The sequence below is a fragment of the Acinonyx jubatus genome, chromosome E4 (assembly GCF_027475565.1).
Source record: "Acinonyx jubatus isolate Ajub_Pintada_27869175 chromosome E4, VMU_Ajub_asm_v1.0, whole genome shotgun sequence".
In the NCBI taxonomy this organism is placed as follows: Eukaryota; Metazoa; Chordata; class Mammalia; order Carnivora; family Felidae; genus Acinonyx; species Acinonyx jubatus.
The window spans coordinates 46,410,004-46,433,132 of record NC_069395.1 but is presented as its reverse complement, the minus strand read 5'-3'; positions in this window follow the sequence as shown (position 1 = coordinate 46,433,132).

The following is a 23,129-nucleotide window of genomic DNA, read 5'->3' as shown; positions in this document are numbered from 1 at the left end:
CACAATGCTTATTCTGGGCTAAATACATAATATAAAAAGATAATTTAGAGACTATCAGTTCACCTCTAAGTAATCTCCTTCCTCTGGGAATTACCTCTCCATCTGTAGGGATATTTCCCTTTTAGCCACTTTCACACATGTGATTTTGCCACAGCAACTGTAGCTGGTAGGATGAGGGGAAGAAACCCAAAATAAATTGGGCCAATATGGTTTCCTATCCTGGAAATTTGGAACTGTAATTCGGAGATGACAAGTCTGTCCAGGTAGGCCTGTAATATGTAAACGTCTGTCCATGGGCTAAAGAAGCAGAAAAAATCCTTATGAATCAAGAGGTGCAAATGAGAGAGCTCTGATAGCTTTCTAGTCTTGGTCATTCCTCGTTCCTGACTCCCACATGCCTCCTTGTTTGTATCTTTATGGCAGACTCCCCCTCTGGGGCTGAAGCTGGCTAAAGATACTTTCTGCTCCTTAAAATCACTAATCATTACAGAGTGGATGTATAAAAGATCCTGTTGGCTGGAACTGAACCAAATTCTCTGCTTAGCTTTACTGAGGTCAAGAGGGGTAAAGGAGCTAGAAGCTTTGTAACTTTTTCAAGTCAGACCTTGTTAGTTTCAAGTCAGACCAAGTCAGTTCCCTTGTTAGTTGTTCAAAATTCTGGGAATACCAAGAATATTAGACATACATATACACACAGACACATATTCTTAAAACACATATAGATTGCTTTCTGACTATTGCATTTTAGAGTTATCTATTCTACCACTTTTCTTCTTTGGACAAATCTTACAATGATGCAAATGACATTCTTAAAATGATTAAAAAATCCGCTCTCGTAACACTTGCTCTGAAGTCCAGGTTCTATTCTAAAGTTGGAAAACTGACAAAGCAAAACACACACACTCACACACACACACACACACACACACACACACACACGATTGTGACCAATAACTTTAAACATATCCATTAATGCATTCTCATTTTCATCAAATATATTTTGTCTGCATAATGAAGTATGGAAAAGAATGAAATCTTTCATTAAATGTCAAGTTCATGAAGTTCAACTTATAAATACCTGATTTGCATAATTCTATGGGTAGTGAGTCTATTTGGGTAAGTAAAGTTTGCCTTTAAGCCACGGAAGCATTTTAATTTTGTCTACTAAATATAGCTTTATCATGTAGACTAAATGCATCGTTTTGTGACTATTGGACCATTTAACCTTCCTTATTGATCACACAGCAATCATTCCATTAGGTGATAGGTACCCTTGTTGAGATCTCTTTTCTCATTAAAGGTATTTTTTTAATGGTCACCTAAATCTCATTTAATTGGGATGAAAATTATCCTAGGATTGGTTTTTGGTAGGGGGAGATGGGGAGAGGAAAGTGAAGAGAGAGGGGGAGGACGTAAATAATACTGGGGCCGATATTCATCTTCTAGAGATGACCTTCACACAGTTCCTCCTCACAAGCGTCAATTTCTGTGGTTGGCAGCAACACAGTGATGCCTTCAGAGAACACTCAAATGTGCTTAGGGATATTTGCTCTGCATTAAATTATCCCAGACTGTGCTTTCTCCTTGGTGTGCTGTCTCCATCCCTGCCATTAGTCGTCACTTTGCCCTGTAACCACTGTGTCTGTACCTAGTGGCTTCTCTCCATCTTTCCACATCTTTGATGTGTTTCATTTTCTTCCAGCAGCAGCCTAGGAAAATTTGAAGCATGCCAGGGGAAAACCACAGATGCAGTCTTGCTCTTTATTGCCCTCGTTTTGCTCACAATGCTGTTAGAGCACTCTAGAAGTGGAATAACTCCTCTCCTCTCACGGGGAACAGTGACCAGGATTTGGGGACTACCTCTGTATGTTCTGTTCATGGCATTTTCACATACTGGAAAGGGCTGTGGCTTTTTCTCTGAATGTTGATCCAAAGTCTGACCATTAGGTAAGAAAAGTATTATTGCATTTGCTTTGGAAGGGTGTGGCAGTCGCATAATTGCTCCCCATCTTTTGTGCCTTTTTCTAGCTGCCCAGCGAGACATTATATTGCCCAGCTTCCTCTTCAGTAATGTGTGGTCAGATGACAGCATTTCCTCCTACAAAATGTGAATAGAAGAGATATGCACAGCTTCCACTCTACTTTCCCAACAGAAAATCACTTCATCTGGACTTCCTGTTTTCCTCTGTTCTTGCAAAAGAGAGGGCAGGCTTCAGAGACCAGCCTTCATCATGCAGACAAGGATGGCAGCCTGGGAATAGCACCGTTTATGGAACTCACAGGCACTCCCTTTCTCTGGACGAGTCAAGAGAGTTGTATAAAAGCAAATAAAACTTCATTTTATTTGGACAGCTCTAATTTGGGGTCTTTTCATTACAGCAACTTAGATATTACCTTAACATAGAAATCTTAGGAAATTCCCAACTATTTAAAAAAATTTTTAATGTTTATTTATTTTTGAGACAGAGACAGAAAATGAGCAGGGGAGGGGTAGAGAGCGAGGGAGACACAGAATCCAAAGCAGGCTCCAGGCTGTCAGCACAGAGCCCGACGTGGGGCTCTAACTCGAACTTGTCAACCACGAAATCATGACCTTAGCCGAAGTCAGATGCTCAACCAACTGAGCCACCAGGCGCCCCTGACATTCCCAACTATTTAAAGGGCTGTATTCTAAAATTTGATTTATATTCTGTACAGCAATGTAACGAATGAACTCTTGGTAATAAACTATTGACATTGGAAAGGGAGAAGTAAACTATTTTCACTTGTAGATGACATAATTGTGTATGTAGAAAATCCTAAGGAATCTGCAAAAAACTGTAAAAACTAATGAATTGAGCAAAATTACAAGATCAATAACAAAACCCATGTTGAGGCCTTTAATCCATGAACTGAGATGTGCTGCCTCTTTTGAATGTCTAAGAATAAGAGTTAATTTATTGATTTAGTGATACAATTCTTTTGGTGAGCAAAAAGTGCTCACTATATGCCAGCTCTAGTATGAATTGCTGGAGATACATGTATGTGCAAGAAAGAGCCTCTGGTCTCTAAGAGTTTTTGCTCTGGGAGTCAGACATTTAAATCAATAGTTCAAATCATATGTGGAAAAGAGGAAGCAATGTGGTGAACCACTAAAATTGGGCTTTGGCATCAGTCAGACCATTGTTCAAATCTTAGCCTCAAGATTTTCTACCTTATCCAATTCTCTTGACTTATCTAGTCCTCAGTTTCCTTGCCTGCAGAGTGGGAGCAGTAATTCCCATTATTATTTGGCACTGCAGAGATGCATCGGAGATGAGAGCAAATTATGTTGAATAATAGTGACATGTGCTCAATAAATCGTAGGTATTATGATTATGGTATGGTTACCATTCAAGAACTGTAGACAAACTGCTATGGAACCCTGGATGAGGAAGTGCCAGCTGCACTCAAGGACTTCTTCACAGAAGGCTGATGGCATGTAATCTGGGATCTGAAGTCTCCTACAGCCAGGAACAGGGGCAATAAGACAAAGACCGTGATAGTTGGCAAAACAATATAGCTCCTCCTTTTCATTCTTCTTGCCTATTTTGTTTTTTAGCCCTGGAAAATCTGACTTCTTTTTGCATGGAACTGAAGTGTAGAAGATAGAAAATGACCTTATAATCATTCTAATACAGGCTTTTTCTAGCAGACCATTTTAGTGACCTAATAATAATAGGGAATGTGTTGACCACTTACATGGCACATGTGTATGAAGTTCATTGAGCCTCACACGTGATCTTATGAGATAATTATTAGTATTAAACCCATTTTACCTTTGGGACAGTAACTTGCTTAAGAACACAAAACTAGACAGCCAATAGATGTTAAAGTAAGTATTTTAACCGAGGCTTGTCTACAAAGCCCATGATTTTAACCAGTTCCATGACCCATGTGCTATAATATGCAGGGTTAATAAGTATTTTCTTTGTGCTCCTACGTAACTATATTTGTATTTCTCAATGGGATTTCACACTTAATATCCATCTTTCTCACTAGGTCAGAAACTTCTTAAGGTTCCAGAATGCTTATATCTTATTCATTTTGTAGCCCCCTCCTTTTTTTTTAATATCTGGCATAGTTTCTTTTTGTACATCATCAGTATTGATATTCTGCGCATTCGAATCAACGTTAAGTTTACTGTCCTTCTCCTAATGGCCCCTTTGCCGTCATATCTCTGTTTTCTGGCACTTCTCGCTGTAGCATTGGGCTCATTCCAGTCTACCTTACCTGGATTCCAGATGTCAAGAAAGCTTACTGTGTGACAGTTCAGACAAAATCATTACAAATTTATTTTCCAGTAGCTAACAACATGACTAACTTCCACACAACTAAGTGTATGAAAGTGAATTGGGGTGCTACAATAACTCAGGGTGACAAATACTTGGGAAATGGGAAATTCGGAGAGTGGGAGCAAAGCCTGGGTGTGGTTGAAGAACCACAGATAGGTGGGACAGGAGGGAAGTCTCCCAAGAGACAGTGTGGAAGACATTTCATTGAGTCATTCCAAAGCAGGAACGCCAGGCTCTTCAAAGGTTTTGAATATCATGTCGTTTTGGCTGATTGTACGACATTGCATAACCATCCTTGTAAAACCCCTTTCCCTGCAATGGTAGCTAATTTCTGTCAAAAGGATTAAGAAGCAAGATATTTGCAATGACTTGCTCCTATGAAGCTTTTATTAAGCCTGATATGGAAAACCCAATCAGAAGCTTAAAATAAAACTCAACATTTCTCCCTTCTCTCCATCCTTTTTGCTGATGTCTCATGAAATTTGACACCAGAGGATTTTTTTCATCTCTGGGGGCTCCAAAGATGTTGGTTGAATGAATTAATGAATAAATGTTATTGCTAATGTTAATCCTTGCTCTAGCTTTCCCATGGACCAGGAAAGAGGGCTTTGGTGTTTACAAACCCGTGGGTTCTTTGTGTATCAATTGGATCCCAAGAGTAAAGGGGCGGAGGGGCACTTGGCTGGCTCAGTCAGTGCAAGGTACAGCTCTTGATCTCAGGGTTATGAGTTTGAGTTCCATGTTGGGTGTGGAGATTACTTACAAATAAAATCTTTTTTTTTATTTTTAATTTTTTAACGGTTTTTAAATTATTTTTAAAGTGTTTATTTATTTTCAAAGGAGAGGGAAACAGAGTGTGAATGGGGGAGCAGCAGACAGAGAGGGAGACACAGAACCCCAAGCAGGCTCCAGGCTCCGGGCTGTCAGCACAGGGCCTGACGTGGGGCTCGAACTCACACACCGTGAAATCATGACCTGAGTCAAAGTTGGATGCTTAACTGACTGAGCCACCCAAGTGCCCCCAAAATAAACTCTTCACACACGCAAAAAAAGAGTAAAGGGATGGAAAAAGGAGATGAAACAAATGGTTATTTATTTACCTTTCATTTGTACTCTGCTCTATCCCCAAAGGAAACATTTATGGCAGGGGCATTGATGGAGGCCAGGTCTTCTGTTTCCCCAAGTCCTCCTTGAAGTAGAGTAGCAAAGAGCTGTGCCATTTATGGAGGTGAACTGAAGGTCACGGTTGTGCCCCGCAGACTCTTATCAGGCTTTGGACAACACTCCGACCGTGCACATTTACTGAGTACCAACTAGGTACCAGGCACTTATTCTCATTAAAGCTAAACAAACATAAACAAAAACAAAACAAGACAAAATAGCAAAGTAGGTTTTATGATTATTCTCTTTACAAATAAGGACAGTTCACTAGCTTTTCCTGTGAAAATGGCAGGAGCAGGATTCTGGCCTTTTGTTGTCTAAAGATTACAGAAGTAAATTTCTTTTACACTACATTCCAAGTTCTAACACTGAATTACTCTATAAGATAAATGTGCCTTCCTCCTTCATAGATGGGCTGAATTCAGCAGAATATGACAAGTAACTCTAAGCCTCTAGTTTTCTCTTTTTATTTAAATATAAAAATAGTTTAATTGATCGAAGAAAAGACTTCCTCTAAAATTTTACTACCCTAACACAACTATTTACATTCCTATATATGCTCTTCTAGAACTTGTCCCTATGAAATTAAAATTTTATAAATAGGTTCAAGACCAATAATTTATATTTTTAATTTTTTACTTATTGAATTAACAGACATGTTTATATTTCTTCAAAGTTGTCATGTTAATTCTTATATAATATTCCATGTACTTGAGGGACCATAATTTAATTTCATTCAGGTGTATTGTAAGACTATTTTTTGGCTATTGTTTAACAAAAAATATGCATTTAGCTTTTTTTCTCTATTAAAGAAAACTCGGGAGCTCTCTGCAGAAAATACAAGTAACTTGTACTTTTTGTGTATTTTTGGAGGTTAGAAGAGGCAGTCACAGAAACAGTCTGAGCTTCAGGTATATAAACTTAAACTTTGGGTTCCAAAGAAATTTTTTATATCATGCAGCCTGTAATTAACTATTCCCCCAAAACTTTGTGTAATATATTAGGGAGTCTCCTCTTCCAGTGGCCAGCATACAAGTCCAGTTATTTAAAAGAAATAGTTTCTCCTTGTCCTAATTTCTATACATTCCCTGATCCTATATACTATACTTCTTAGAATGTATTTGTCCTTAAATCTGTCTGGTTAACTATACAAATGAGATTGAGCATATCTTCATAATAAAATTGAATTTAGTAAATATCATTTTAATATCCTTAGAGTTAATATTTCTATTTTGTCTTCACAATTATTATTTTAAATGATAATATTTCATTTCAATCTTAATTATCCTCTACTATGACCTCTACACAAGTTGTTTCCAGTTCTTTTCCTTATGATTAATGCTACAATAAAGTCCTTTTTTCATGCAGTTTATATTGATCTGTATGTTTAAAATAAATGGCAGTGAGAATATCTTTATGATTCTTGATAACAATTGTCAAATTATCTTGCTGTCTATATCACAGATTCATCAAAGGTAAAGAAATGGTCTCATATGCACTGGTAGCCCCAGACCTAGCAAAGAACTTCCACACAAGAAGTGTTTGATAAAATATCAAGCTGAATTTAAATGTAAAATTGTCCTTGATATGATGGGCAAGAATTTTTAAAATTCTTTTTTTTTTTTTTTCCCATCCCAACATTGGAAATGAGTTAGTGCTTAGATACACACCCCTTGTTTATTCTCCCATCTGACAGTATGTATTTGTAGAGATGAGACTTAACTGATGGATGTGATCCCTGGCCTTGGAAAACAGTTGTAAAAACCCAGTAAGGTAAGGAACAGTGCTGGGAAACAGGTGACTTCTGAGGGAACCTTTCACTGAATGATCCCAGAACTCAAAAAACTTATAGTCAGCTCTTCCTGGCATTGAAAATGACACTGCTGTCAGCTTTCGTTCTTCTTCTTCACCTTTTTTTTTTTCTTATCGCAGAGTATAAGTTAGAGTATAAGAACGTCAAGTTGAGGCAAGTAGCCCAAAACTAATTTCTTTCCCGCCACCCTTTATCTCATCCATGCTTCTTGTAGGAGAGGAATGTGGGAGACTTACAGAGAAAAGAAGTGAAAGCCAAAAGAAGATAAGTCTTGATGTAAATAGATGACATAGCCTTGCACAGAATCATCTATCTGACATTTGGTGGAAGGCAGGTAGGCACACCAGAGGGGAAAAGAGCCCAGTAATTTATATGAATGCCAGTAAAACTAAAATTGGAGTTGTGTAAAGCTTTGCAAAGCTAATTGAACTCTTTTATGGTTCTGTTTGGGGATCTACAAAATTAGCTTCACATGGGAAAGTAGACAAACTTGTGTGCAATGTAATGATCTAGAAAAATTACTAATTTTTAGGCAACGACTCATTTTGCATCCCCCATCTTGCCTTCCTGAGAGAGACTGGTTTGTTGAAATAAGATTTCATAGGCCCTTAGCCAAGTAAAAGCTGGCCAGCTCTCAGATACCCTGCATAATAAAAAAAAGGTAGAAGGAAGCAGAGGGAGTGAGTGCTGTTTTGGAGGGAAGAGGGAGTGAGAAGTGATCTCTGATGGGATGACAAGGGGGTTGAAGGAGGAATTAGATAAACAGCAAATGGCTAATGGAGATTTATTAAGTCAGGTGCTATGCGTGTGCAATGCAACTCCTCCTTTCCCTGCCCCTTGTGTAAACTGTAATAAATCCCACTATGTCCACAAAAGCTTTTTTTTTAATGTTTATTTATTTATTTTGAGAGAAAGAGAGCATGATGGGGGAGGGGGCAGAGAGAAGGAGAAAGAAAGAATCCCAAGCAGGCTCCACACTCAGTGCAGAGTCTGGTGTGGAGCTCTATATCACGACCCTGGGATCATGACCTGAGTCAAAATCAAGAGTGTGACGCTCAACCAATTGAGCCACTCAGGTGCCCCCACAAAAACTTTTGATATCAATGAATTTGTTAAGTAATTGTTCATATATATATATATATATGTATACACATATGTGTATACATATACATATATATGTGTATATATATTTATATATATAAAGTTTTTAAACAATGACATATTTTAAATGTATATATAAATATATATTTTAAAATTTGCATATAAAGTTCTTAAAGAATAATATATATTAAGTATACATATTTATGCATTGATTTCGACTGCACAGGCATCAGTATCCTAAACCCTCATGTTATTCGAAGGTCAGCTGTGTATATATGTAGTCATGGTTGGCCCTGGGCAAAACCAGAAGGTACGTGTGGACTACTCTAATACTTTACTTCTAAGGAAACTGAATAATGAGATGGTATTTAATAGGTTAAATGTTAGAAGAAGACACATCCTCATCACAGCTGTTTTCAGGAGCTTCAGAGTCTTATAGTCACGAGAGGATTGAGCACGGACTGATAGCACGAATAACTCCAATAAATTAAGGAATAGTTAGAGGTAATCAAAGAGATGTTTGAGAAAACATCTCTGCTCTAGAGACATGGAAGCGCAGGTCCTTTCCACCTCCCTTGGAGCTTCAGTCAGGTCCTGTCAGAGTCCTGGCTGGGTTGATTGTTGGTCTGTCCCATGTGGCAATTCTAGAGTCCTAGACTCTGGGTTGAGGTATCTAAGGACTGGAGACATAACAGCATGGGTGGAGAGATAACTGTGTGGGTTTTGTTGGTTTGTTCCTTTATACTTTATTTTATCATTGAACAAACAATAGGTAATCATGATATAAAGAGAACAACTCTTACAAGGGAAAATTTGAAATAATAAAAGGGAAAATGTAAGAATGGGTGTTTGTTGTTCATGGATTATGGCCAGTTCCTTATTCCTTGATGGTGATTCTTCTAAGTGATGCACTGTTATAAACCGGAATGAAGTCGGACAGTCTGAGTGACTCACTGAAGGGATAATGGGAAATTGGTCAGCAAACTACAGCAACTTTTGGGTAATAGGTCATCTGGCTTATATCATCTGGCTTAAATTACTCTTCCCCTTCTTTCACTCTTGGATTTTCACCTGAACATCCCTTTTCTGTTTTATTCCATCAAGGAAAGTTGGGTTCAACTGTAATATTTCTTATTATGATACAATTGATATATGACATTATATAACTTTCAGGTGTATAGCATTATATAATTTAGCATCTGTATGCACTACAAAGTGATCACCACTAAAAGTCTAGTTACTGCCTATCACCATACAATTGAACCCCTTCACCCATGTTGCCCTCCTCCTGCTTGGTAACCACCAATCTGTTCTCTGTATCTATGTGTTTTGTTTTATTTGATTGTTTTGTTGTGTTTTTAAATTGTTTTGTTTTTTATGAGTGAAGTCATTTAGTATTTGTCTCCATCTGACTTTTTACTTAGCATAACACCTTTAAGGCCCATCTATTTTGTTGCAAATGGTAAGATTTCATTCCTTTGTATGGCTGAGTAGTGTTCCATCATATATACCACATCTTTTTTATCTACTCATCCACTGATGGCCATTTAAGTTGTTTCATTTTTTGGCTATTATACATATTGCTGCAATGTACACAGGGCTGCATATTCTTTATAAATCAGTGTTTTTGTATTCTTCAGATAAATAGCCAGAAGTGGAATTGCTGAATCATATTGTTGTTCTAGTCTTAGTTTTTTGAGGAATCTCCATGCTGCTTTCCATAGCAGCTGTACTAATTTACATTCTCACCAATACTACACAAGAGTTCCCTTTTCTCCACGTTCTCTCCAACACTTGCTATTTCTTGTCTTTTGATAATAGCCATTCTAATTGATTCGGGGTGATATCTCACTGTGGTTTAATTTACATTTCCCTAATTTTTTGTGATGTTGAACAACTTTTCATGTGCCTGTTGCTCATTTGTATGTCTTCTTTGGAAAATTATCAATTCAGATCTTCTGCCCATTTTCTTATTGGGTTGTTTTTATTGTTGTTGAATTGTAGGAGTTCATTATATTTTTTGGATATTAATCCTTTGTTGGAGATATGATTTGTGAAAATCTTCTCCCATTCAGTAGGTTGCCTTCTTGTTTTGATGACAGTTTTTTTTTTCACTGTGTAAGAGCTTTTTAGTTTGGTAAAAAGCAAGAGCTTTTTATTTATTTTTGCTTTTGTTTCCCTTGCCCTTGGAGTTGGATTGACAAAAATATCCCTAAGACTAATATCAAGGAGCTTACTACCTATGTTTCCTTCTAGGAATTTTATGGTTTCAGGTCTTATATTCAAGTCTTTAATCCATTTTGAGTTAATTTTTGTGTAGGGTGTAAGATAGTAATCTAGTTTCATTCTTTTGCATGTCGTTGTCCAGTTTTCCCTACAGCACTTATTGAAGAGATTATCTTTTTCACATTGTATGTTCTTTGCTCTTTTGTTGTAAATTTACTGTCCATATATATGTGGGTTTAATTCTGGGCTCTCAATTCTGTTCCATCGATCTGTGCATCTGTTTTTTATGCCAATACCATACTGGTTTGATTATCATAGGTTTGTAGTATAATTTGAAATCAGGGAGTGTGACACTTCCAGTTTTGTTCTTTCTCACAATTGCTCTGACTATTCAGGATCTTTTGTGGTTCCATACAAACTTTAGAACTATTTGTTCTAGTTGTATCAAAAATGCCAGTAGAATTTTGATAAGGATTGCATTGAATCTGTAGATTACTTTGGGTGGTATGAACATTTTAACAATATTAATTCTTTCAATTCATGAGTATGGAATATCTTTCCATTTATTTATGTCTCCTTCAATTTCTTTCGTCTGTGTCTTAGATTTCAATACCCAGGTCTTTCACCTCCTTGGTTAAATTTATTCCTAGATATTTTATTCTTTTTGATTCAATTATAAATGGGGTTGTTTTCTTAATTTCTCTGATAGTTCATTATTAGTGTAAAGAAATTCCATGGATTTCTATATATTGATTTTGTATCCTACTACTTTGCTGACTGATTTCACGTATTAGTTGCAACAGTTTTTTTTTAGTGGAGTTTGTGGGTTTTCTGTATATAGTATCATGTCATCTGCCAATAGGGACAGTTTACTTCTTCCTTTCCTACTTAGATGTCCTTTTTGTTTGTTTGTTTGTTTGCTGCTTAACTGCTCTGACTAGAACTTCCGGTGGTATGTGAATATAAGTGGTAAAAATGAGCATCCTTGTCTTGTTCCTGGTCTTAGAGGAAAAGCTTCAAGCTTTTTAACATCAAGAATGATACTAACTATGGGTTTGTCATATACAGACTTTATTTGGTTAGGTACATTCCCTTTATACCCACTTTTTGACAGTTTTTATCATAAATGGATGCTAAATTGTGTCCAATGCTTCTTCTGTATTTATTGAGATAATCATATGATTTTTATTCTTTATTTTGTTAATGTGGTATATCATGTTAATTGATTTGCCAATGTTGAACCATCCTTGCATCCCTGGAGTAAGTTCCACTTGATCGTGATATATGATCCTTTTAATGTATTGGTGAATTTAGTGTGCTAATATTTTGTTGAGGTTTTTTTTTCCATTAATGTTCATGTAACTTTCTTTTTGAGGGGATTCTTTGGTTTTAGTATAGGGTAGTGTTGGCCTCATAAAATATAACTCTCATTTTTTAAAGGCTCTAACAGAAAGCAAGCCTGTGAATCAAAGGCTCAATGGAGTGACTTAATCACTAATACAGGCTTCCTGCCATTGGCAACGCACCAAATCATTCACTCCTTCAGATTTCATTTTAGAAGCTGCTAGAGTTAATTATTTGCAGCTGTTGCTGAACTTTCTGTGACAACTGATGGGCTCACCCTAACAGTCCAACAAGACAGAGCAGCACATATGGAGTTATTGACTGAATTTTATGAAACCCAAAGGCAGGCGGAATATAAAATTTATATGGGGGAATCCTAAGAGAAATCTCAAAAAAATATCTCAATAGAAACTATATGTTGCCTAACAGCAGCCAACTCCAGAACTGCCAGAGTAAGTGAGAAAGTGCCAGCAGGGAATTGCAGACTGCAATAGAAAGTAATGATCAATGCTGGGGGATAAGGAAGGAAAGAATGAGTCACCACTCTGAGACTTGGATCTCTCCATGGTGGCAGGTTGGAGGTGGGGGGCCACCCAGCCCCTTGGATAGTCCATGAACAAGAGTAGCGAGTGAACATTTTAGATCTGGTAGCAACGTTGGGACAGAGCTGAGCAAGGGAAGGAGGTAAGGACACTTGTAGCCTTGACTGGGTGGAGTGCCATCTGGTGGACATTTGACCACACCCCTCTGGAAATACCTATCACAGCCTTTTCAACAGACAAAATGGTTGTGTTTGGAAAACCAGGAAGTCAGAAGAGGTGTTTTTTTTTATTTCTACTTTTTGAGGCAAGGCTATTTGACTGAACAGTGCCTCAAAGGATCATGTTATAATTAATAATTTAATTATAGTGTATAATTGTAATTATAATAAATATTATAATTTATAATAAAATAATTATAATTTATAATTAATAGATTTTTGTGACATTAATGAGTTTTCTTATATTTTAAAAAACATCTATGTATTTTCAAAAATACAAATTTTATAGTTCATGTCAAGATAGACTAGGGCTATTTTGATCATTCAGAGAGCAGATGTTAAATTATTCTTCTGAGTCAGTTCTTGTATGGTCATAGGGAGTTAGCAAATAATATCCTGAAATAAACGATGCACAGGAAAATCTAGAATTTTTTTTAAAAAGTTAAGTTGCATCAAGGGGCGCCTGGGTGGCTTAGTCAGTTAGGCATCCAACACTTGGTTTTCTCTCAGGTCACAATCTCCCGGTTCATGGGTTTGAGCCCCGCCTGGGGCTCTGTGCTGACAGTGGGAAGCCTACTTGGGATTCTCTCTCTCTCTGTCTCTCTCTCTCTGTCTCTCTCTCTCTCTCTCTCTGCCCCTCCTCCACCCTCTCTTTCTCTCTCAAAATAAGTCAAAACTTTTAAAAATAAAATAAAAAGTTGAGTTAAATAAGTAATCTTTCATAAACTGGAACCTTCCATAACTCACCCTTGACTTTAGGGTTTGCAGTCAAAGAGTTGGAGAGCTACTTCATATCAAACTGTTGTTCCCTGTCTCTCTCTAGGTTTTCTAATTACACTCGTAGAGAGACGGGTCCTAAAGGTGCGGTGACGAGAGAACTACAAAGCAGGGGCTAAGACTCTCCCGGAGCGCAAGCATCGGTCCCCTGGCTCAAGCCTCTTTCATTTTTGCAAACTGTCTGACAGCAGCAAGCACATACAACACGGTATTTGACATCTGGACAGGCCATCCACCTGCAGTGTATTCCATACTGGGTCATGAGTACATCTGGCGCCGGACAAAACATTCTTATCCCAGGCCTGGCGCCTATACGATGTCCTTCTGGAGAGAACGAGCAGTCCCGGCGTCCTTCCGGCGTCCTGGGAATGAAACAGCGTTCAGTTCCTTGCTGCTCAGTCCCTTTCCTTCAGGACATTCTCACAGTGCCGTACCACGGTGCCTCGGTGCCTCTGGCCTCTTGTTCTCCAACAGTGCTGACTTTTGAATCAAATACTATCTTCCCGTAGGCTACTCTCCTCTCTCCTCCCCCTCAGGTATCAATGTCCTGAGGTTCTGGTCTCCTATCAAAGCCATCCTATCAAAAGCTAGACTTTGAAAAGGAAATGAGTAAATTCAACAGTGCAGCTAATAAAGATCTAAGTGTCACCTCCCTCAGTTCAACTTGAATTTTAATAAAAGTCACAAAGTCCCATTAAAATATCTCCAAAGCAATTTCTCAGGCAAAAACATTTTAAGGAGTCAAAATTTTATTTCAAACCTGCTGCTAGGAAAATGTTCCCTGAGAGAACAATTGAATGATGCATCTCCTGCTAGAGATATTTAATAGGAAAGCAAAGAGCTTCAACTCATAGATGAGAAGAGAAAATAAAGGACTGTGGTCCAAGCTCATTAGACTCTTTGAGGAACTCAAAGATCACAGGTTCTTAGGTTTCTCCCAGGACTGAGAGACAAGGGGTGGGGTTCACAGAAGTGGCTCTTAAACTCCTTAAGATTTATCAAGTACAATTCTAATTTTTTTCTCCAAAGGAGTAGCTAATCACATTAGATCATAAACTTCTGCCCAGCTCAGGACTAGGACTATTTTCTTTCTCATATTTTAACCTGGATATATATATATTTTTTTGTAGTTTTCCTTGACATGCTTTTTCAGACTTTAAGAAATGTCCAATTCAAGAAGAGAAACCCATATTTTTAAAAAGTTAAGTTACAACATCAGTCTTTGCCTGTGTGATTTAATAAGCCAGGCGTCACACCTCGATTTTACACTTTGGGAATAGGAACCATTGGCTAGTTTATGACCAATTCAACATCAAGCAGGAAATTAGGAGCAGACATGAATAAAGTTTCTATTAGGAATGTTAACTTGTATAATCATAAAATAGGGCACAGGAATGTAAGTTTTCAGGCAAATCCAGATATAATAGAACACCTTATAAATTTAAATTAATTTAAATATACTACATTGTACCTAATCTGTAGGCATATTTGGTGGAAATTGAGTAAACAAAATGTTAACACATAGATAAGGTAAAATAGATAAGGTGCTTGTTTTATTCCACATAAGCTTCGTACTCTGTTATACTGTGAACTAACAGGGAAATCTGAATTTGTGATCTATTTGGTTCTCTATAGCAAACTTTTGAAAAGCTGATGAAAACTTCCCCTGTGGATAGGAAGAAAATCGTATGAGAATTCCTGTAATAAAGTAACTCAAATCTAGGCTCTGCCAATCACTTACTGTGTGAACTTGGGTAAATTATTTAACCTCTCTGTGGCGATAGTACCTATTTTAAAAAGATGTCGTAGTGATCCACATGGGTTAATGCATGTGGAGCATTAGAATAACACCAGGCACATGGTGAACATTTGATGAAAGTTACCTTCCGTTATCACTGTTTTTTCCCTGCACGAATTTTAAGAGTTACTTGATGTGACACCAAATTCCATAATAAAAAGTCTATCTTCAGAGATTTAACAGATGATCATATGAAAGAGAATGGCATTTTCCAATAGAAAATGGGTTTAAAGTAGAGAAGGAAAATGCAGTTCAGAATCAGAAGGGTTTACTGGTACTTTGTACAGCTCTGTCACAGAATCTCACCTGGATTCTCCTGACTCCTGAGCCCCATTCATCCCAACCCCTATCATTCACCTGGGTCAAACTTTAATATGAAGCTCTTCTTCAGGTTTGTTTGTTTGTTTGTTTGTTTATAAAAAAATTTAATCTGTACATACAGCATTTGTATTAAGTTTGTGAACTTTTGTGACAATTACACAAGAAGTAGAAAAGAGATTATTTTGTGTTCAGTGACTCCTGCCAGCTCACTAGTTCTCTCCTCCATTCTCCATAGCCTTCTGAAATATTTGACAAAATGATTTTGATGATAAATAATTAGGATCTGTAGGGGCAGCTGGGTGGCTCAGTCAGTTGAGCGTCCACCTCTTGATTTTGCCTCATGTCATGATTTCAGGGTTGTGGGATTGAGCTTTGTATCAGGCTCCTGCTGAGCTTGGAGCCTGCTTAAGATTCTCTCTCTCCCTCTACCCCTCTCTCCCATTCTCTCTTTCTGTCTCTCTCACAAATAGAAAGAATATAAATAATTAGGATCTATATATGATCAAATAACACTTAACTATTCATATTGGTTGCTAGAAAGTTTAAGGCTAAATTTATGGCTTAAGTATATCGATGGTCTTTTGAGTCACATAAGTATTTCTATAAAGTACACATAATTCAAACACTTCAATAAATCAATACAGTCAGTTCTTTTTTAAGAAACAAAAAAGGCAAGGGTGCCTGGGTGGCTCAGTCTATAAGCATCCGACTTCAGCTCAGGTCATGATCTCATGGTTCGTGAATTCAAGCCCCATATCGTGGGCTCTATGCTGACAGCTCAGAGCCTGGAACCTGCTTCGGATTCTGTGTCTCCCTCTCTTTCTTCCCCTCTCCCCACTAGCACTCTCTCTCTCTCTCTCAAAAATAAATAAAATATTAAAAAAATTTAAAATAAATAATAAATAAGGAAATAAATGAAGAAGACATAGAAGATATCTTTGAAAGGTTTTATTTTTAGTTTTTCAAAATATTTTAATAGACACCACTCATTTTCTTGTCTACCAAAGAAAAAAAACTTTCTGTTATAGAGTTTGGGGAGGTGGTTGTTGTCTTAACAGCAGGTTAGCATAGCCAGACTAATCTTACACAACTGGTAGGTAAAATGTAAACGGATTTTTCTTCCAGTGAATAGAGCACACCCTTGAGATAAAATTGAAAAACACTCCCACCTCTGGTGAGTAATTTTATGAAGTGTCTGTGGCAACTGGTAAAAAGAGACAGAATGGAAAATCCCCTTGCAGCGAACTGTGAGAAGTGTTATGCATTTTCAGTTTGGCCACTCAGCATTGACTCTGAACTTCACCGTTTTGGAAACCTCAAAATATTATGATGAGCAGTTTAAATGACAACATTCCACTGTGCGTTACATTGTATTCTCTCAACTCCTGAAAACACCCACACTCCACTCTCTCCTTTGCATGGCTTCTGAGAAGTCAGATTTAAGTCTTTGTTCCTCTCTAGGTAAGGTTTTCTCCCTCTCTGGCTTCTTTTAGGATTTTTTAAAATACAGTATGCTCAGGTGTAGTGTTTTTGTTTGTTTGTTTTGTTTTGTTTTGTTTTGGCATTTATCCTCCTTGGTATTCTCTGAGCTTCCTGAATCTACAATTTGGTGTCTGGCATTAATTTGGGGGGTAATTCTCAAACATTATAATTTCAAATATTTTTTCTGTTCCTATCTCTCTCTCTCTTCTCCTTCTGTTCCTATTATGGAGACATTCTATCTTTTGTAGTTGCTCCACACTTCTGGATTTTCTGGGTTTTTTTTTCAGTCTTTCTTCTCTTTGCTTTTCAATTTTGAAGGTTTCTATTGATATATCTAATATAGAGATATAGATAAACAGATATATTGATATATCAAGCTCAAAGATTCTTTCCTTAGCCATGTCCACTCTGCTAATAAGCCCATCAAAAACATTCTTCATGCCTGTTACATTGTTTTTTGATCTCTAGTATTTCTTTCTGGTTCTTTCTTAGATTTCCATTTCTCTGCTTACTTTGTTATCTACGTTATCCATTAGAGCCCTTAGCATATTAATCATAGTTGTTTTTTAATGTTTATTTATTTATTTTGAGGGGGGAGGGGCAGAGAGGGAGAGAGAATTCCAAACAGGGTCGAACCCACCTTCTGCAAGATCAGGACCTGAGTAGAAATCAAGAGTTGGATACCTAACCAACTGAGCTACCCAGGCACCACTTAATCATAGTTGTTTTAAACTCCTTGTCTGATAATTCCAACATCCCTGCTATATCTGGTTCTCCTTGCTCTGTATCTTTAGCCTGTATTTTTGCTTTTTGTTATATCTTGTAATTTTACTTATGGCAAGAAATCATGTACCTGGTTAAAGAAACTGCTATAAATAAGTTTTTAGTAATATGATGATGAGGTGTCAGGGAAGGGGAGGGGCTGTATAGTCTTATGATTAGGTCTCAGTCTTTTGGTGAACCTTTGCTTCTGGACTGTGAACTTCACACGGGATTCTCTGATGCTCCCCCAACCCCCCAAAACTCACACAGTTATGTGGAACAAGATGGTGGGAGTGGGCTGGAGATGGTATTTCCCTTCCCCTGTGTCAGTAAGCCTCTGATAAAAATCCCTCTGGTTAAAATAGTTTCTCCAGAGAGCAGGTGTTGTTAAGAACAGAGTGTTCTAGTGTATTTCAGAATGGTTTCTTTTCCCCTGCACTGGTGCTAGCACAAGACTTTTCTCTGATATTTACTGTGAGAACCTGGTCAAGGTCCTTAAAGTAAAACTCACAGGCTGGTGACCCCTCCCCCATGATTTGGTCCCCCTCAAGTTTGTGATTGCCAGACCGTCCAATCTGAGCCTCCAGGATTTGTCCATCACTGTTCTGGTTTTTCTGCGCTGGTATTATTTCCCACAGAGGTTGTGGTAGGGTCCCCTCCCGAAGGAAAGAAAAAAAAAACCAAAACAAAAACCTCAAGGCAACCAGGCTATACACATATGTGACAACATCCCTCACGACCTTGTAACATGAGACCACTTAATCAGATTGCACGTTTGTGTGTTACATATATGGGAGACACAGAAGTAAAAAAATGTATAAAAAACGATGCCACGTGGCATTCGGGGCTCAGTTCTTCGGGTACTAACCCAACTGAGTTGTGCCCGCATGAATAAATTTGCTTCCTGGAAGAAAAAAAAAAAAGCCTTGGTGTCACGACTCTCTGTGTGACAATCCTGCTACAAGGTTTCAGCTAAGGGTTTCTTCTCCGGTAAATTGAAATTCTGTGTTCATTTATAGGTTTTTCCATTTTGGAGGGTAGTGGTTTGCCCTGTGACCTCACTTCCCTTACAAATCCAATAAGAGTTGTTGATTTTTTAGTCTATTTAGCTTTTTACCTATTGTTAGGATGGAGTGATTTCTAAGTCCCTCACATTTAGAAGTAGAAACTGGAAATCCCATTATGTTACTTTTATTATTATTATTATTATTATTATTAACCACCATTATGTTTGTGAGGATGTGAAGGATATTTACGTACCATAAATCCCTGGATTCAGAGGCAAAGCCAGTTTCTTCTTCTCCTCCTGCTCCTCCTGCTCCTCCTTCTTTTTCTTCATTTTTAAAAATGTTTATTGATTTATTTTGAGAAAGAGAGAATGTGTGTTTGAGCAGGGGAGGCACAGAGAGAGAGAGGGAGAGGGAGAATCCCAAGCAGGCTCTGTGCTGGCAGTGCAGAGCCCAAGGAAAGGCTCTATCTCACAAACTGTGGGATCATGACCTGAGCTGAAATCAAGAGTCAGAGGCTCAACTGACTGAGCCACCCAGGCACCCTGGCAAAGCCAGTTTCCAACACAAAAGGGAAAAAGCTTGGGGACAGTCTTTGAATGCTGATGTTCTACACAGAAGAATCTTCCCTAAGACAATCTCCTTTGGTCTTCATGTTTAAATATATCATCTAATTGTCAGAATGTTCCATAGGCCCAGCAAATTGGGAGGATTGTTGTTATTTTGGGGGCAGCATTAGTCAGAAGGAAGTTGCTCTGACATAGGGTCCCAAAACAAAACTGCAAACTACTGCAGATTTGTATGCTGAAACAAAACAATTCTCTGTAAAGAGCCATGCTCCTTTGTCCTCAGAAAAACGTCCAAGAACTCAGTATGGAATATAAGGTCCTTCGTGCTCTGGCATTTGTTTACCTTTACAACTTCATCTCTTTCCACTCACTCCTCTCAATCTGCACTGGCCATACTGAGCCTCCTCTGGTTTCTGCGATTGTCCGCGTTCTCACTCAATTCCACTTTTCCTTGGAGATGTTGTTTCCTTTCTCAGGGCTGGTAAAGATTTTCCCCTACTTTCACCATGACTGGTTAAGTTACACAGAGATTCAGGGAGGCAAGTGGTTGCCATGAAGGAAATGGCAAGCTGAGAGGCTCCAAATAGGGTTAGTAATTCTGACACTTACAGTTTCTACTGTGCACGTCCTTTCCAGCTGTAAGACATTTGGTGAGTTGCTTCATCTGTGTCCTCCAATAACCCTGTGTATGCTGACATCTGTTAGTGTCTGCACTTTACTCCTCGGTGGACCCAGCACCCCAGCACACCCGTGCGCACAAAAATGTGAGCTTCTTGAAAACAGTGCTCACATCTTGTCTCTCTGGGTTTTCTCTTAGGCCTCAGGCCTCAGTACCTAGAAATGTGTTGAATGATTAAGTGAATGCACCTACCACTGTCACCGAAATAAATAGGTGAAATGGTCCCACCCTTCTACTTTTCCTGCACCAGGCTACATGTTCGTCACTATTTTTGTGACTTCTTTTCTCTTTGAGGCTGTCATTGACAGTCACTTAAAATTTCTATCTTCTGTATTAAATTGCATGAGGAAAAAGAAATATATACTGTATTTTATCCACAGAGTTCTGCTCTGACCTGTGGGACACTGCACTTACTGACTTTAACAATGCAAACTTTTTTTCTTTCTTTTCTTTCTCTATGTTTTTTAATGTGGGCAATTCAGAAAAAAAAATTAAACTGGTTATGAATTGCATTTTTAAGTGTTTATTTATTTATTTTGAGAGAGAGAGAGAGAGCAAGCAGTAGAGGGGCCGACAGACAGGGAGACAGAATCACAAGCAAGCTCCAAGCTGTCATCTCAGAGCCTGATGTGGGGCTGGAACCCATGAACTGTGAAATCATGACCTGAGCCGAAATCAAGAGTCCGACATTTGACTGAGCCATCCAGGTGCCCCAATTTGCATTTTTGAATTAGAAAAAAAAGCTTTGTTGAAGAAAAAATGTGTATTCATATAACTCCAACATATTACTGAAAGAGAATCATCAATAAAAAGCACCACTTTAAAAATATTTTTAACTTCTCATTTGAAATAATTTCAGACTTATAAAAAAGTACAAAATGATGCAAATAGTTCCCACATATCTTTCACTCAGATTTATTTTTCTTTTCTTTTTTAAGTTTATTTATTTATTTTGAAGGAGAGAGAGAGAGAGCAGGCACACGTGTGCATGAGAGCAAGGGGAGGAGCAGAGCGAGAGGGAGAGAGAATCCCAAGCAGACTCCCAGCTGTCAACACAGAGCCTGATGTGGGGCTCGATCCCACGAACCATGAGATCATGACCTGAGCGTAACCAGGAGCCAGACACTTAGCCGACTGAGCCACCTAGGCGCCCCGATGCCCAGATTTCTTAAATGTAAACATCTTACACATCACAATTTCAAAATTAAGAAATATTACTAATATAACACTGTTATCTAACTTAGAGACTTTATTTCTGTTTATTTCATTGTTCCCACTAGTGTCCTTTTTCTGGCCCAGGATCCAATCCAGAGTCATACATTGCATTTAGATGTCATGTATCCATAGTCTCCTTTACTTTGGAAAAGTCCCTCAATTTGTATTTCTTTAGTGACACTGACAGTTTTGAAGAGTACTGGTCAGTTATCTTGTTGAATTCCTCTAGATTTGGTTAGTTTGATTTTTCCTCATGGTTATGTCCAGATTTTGCATTTTTGTCAAGAATACAACAGAAGTAATATATTTTTCTCTATAAATCACACTAAGTGGTATGTATTTGGTTAAGGCCAGACTTCTCCAGTGTAAGGTTACTTTTCTTTTTTAGCCTTTGTAATTGATAAATATCTTGTGAGGAAATAATATAACACCGCATATTCTATTTCTGATTAGACTTGCATTTACCTATATTTGCATCCATGGGTGATCTCTGCCTAAAACAATTATTATAGTGGTGCTTGGCAAATAGTAATGTTCAATTTCTTCAATCCTTCTATATTTATGAATTGGAACTCTACTGAAAGGAAGAATTTTCCTATTCAGAATGGATTCTTATTTTATTAAATGGGTTAAAATCCATTACATCATTATTTAATTATTCAAATTGTTCCAAATTTGGGTCCTTCCAAGTTGATTCCCATGTCCTTTAGACATATTCATTTCTTTGAGCACGTCCTACTTTCTGGCATTACATGATATTTCAATATTGTATTTTTCCTACAGCCCTGGAATCAACCACTTTTTCAAGGAGCCTTGATTTCATTTAGTTTCTTTTCTTTCTTCTTTCCTTTTCTTTTTTCCTCCTGTTTTTTCTTTCTTTGTTTGTTTTTTGAGAATGTTGTTTAGAAAACAAAATCTGAGCACTAGGATAACTAACCCTTTATCTGATATGTTGTTTGCAAACATATATGTTGGTGCTGGGATGCCCTTCCTTCTAGGACAGAGCCAGAAAAAAAGCACGTTCATACTCACACACTCTACCTCTTTCTAGCTCTGTCCATCTGCATGATATTAAAACCATGAGATCATGCTGAGACCTCCAACTTCCATCCAACACCAGTGTTCATTCTATTCTTTACCCTTTCTTTATTTGTAACCCCTTACTCCAATAGTGAGAAACGTGGCTCTCATTTTCCACAACATATTTGCTTATTTGCGTAGTCCTACAATACATACAGTTTCAAAAGCTACTCCATATCCCTGTAAAAAAAAAAATCTCCTAACTGAATGCTGTGTGTCTGTGTAGTTCTTTTTGTCTCTAACTTTGGGGTATATACTTTAAATATACTACTATCCAGTTACTTAGATTAGTTTGGTTTGTTCCCCATCCCGCTTCAGTGGGGCTATGCTTTTCCTCATGTCATTTCCCTCATCCCTTACCCTTTTCCCCATTTCCCCACCACGTTTATCCCTGTTCCTTCTAGGTAACCAATATTAGGAGCTTTGGAGTTATCCCTCCTATGTTTTTGTTTGTTTATTTACACAATGCAGCAGAAACGTGTATTTTCTTATTTCTCCTCCCTTCATATTACAAACACTTGTTTGCACCTTTATTTTTTATGTAACAATTATTTTGGAAAGTATTCTAGAAAGTTCATAGACATCTTGTTATTTTTAGTTGTGTAAAAATGCTACATTGTGTGGATGTACCATCACTTATCCAGCCGCTTTTCTTTATATAAGCATTTAGAGTGCCTCAAATATTTTTCAATTATGTGCAATACCACAGTGAATAACCTTG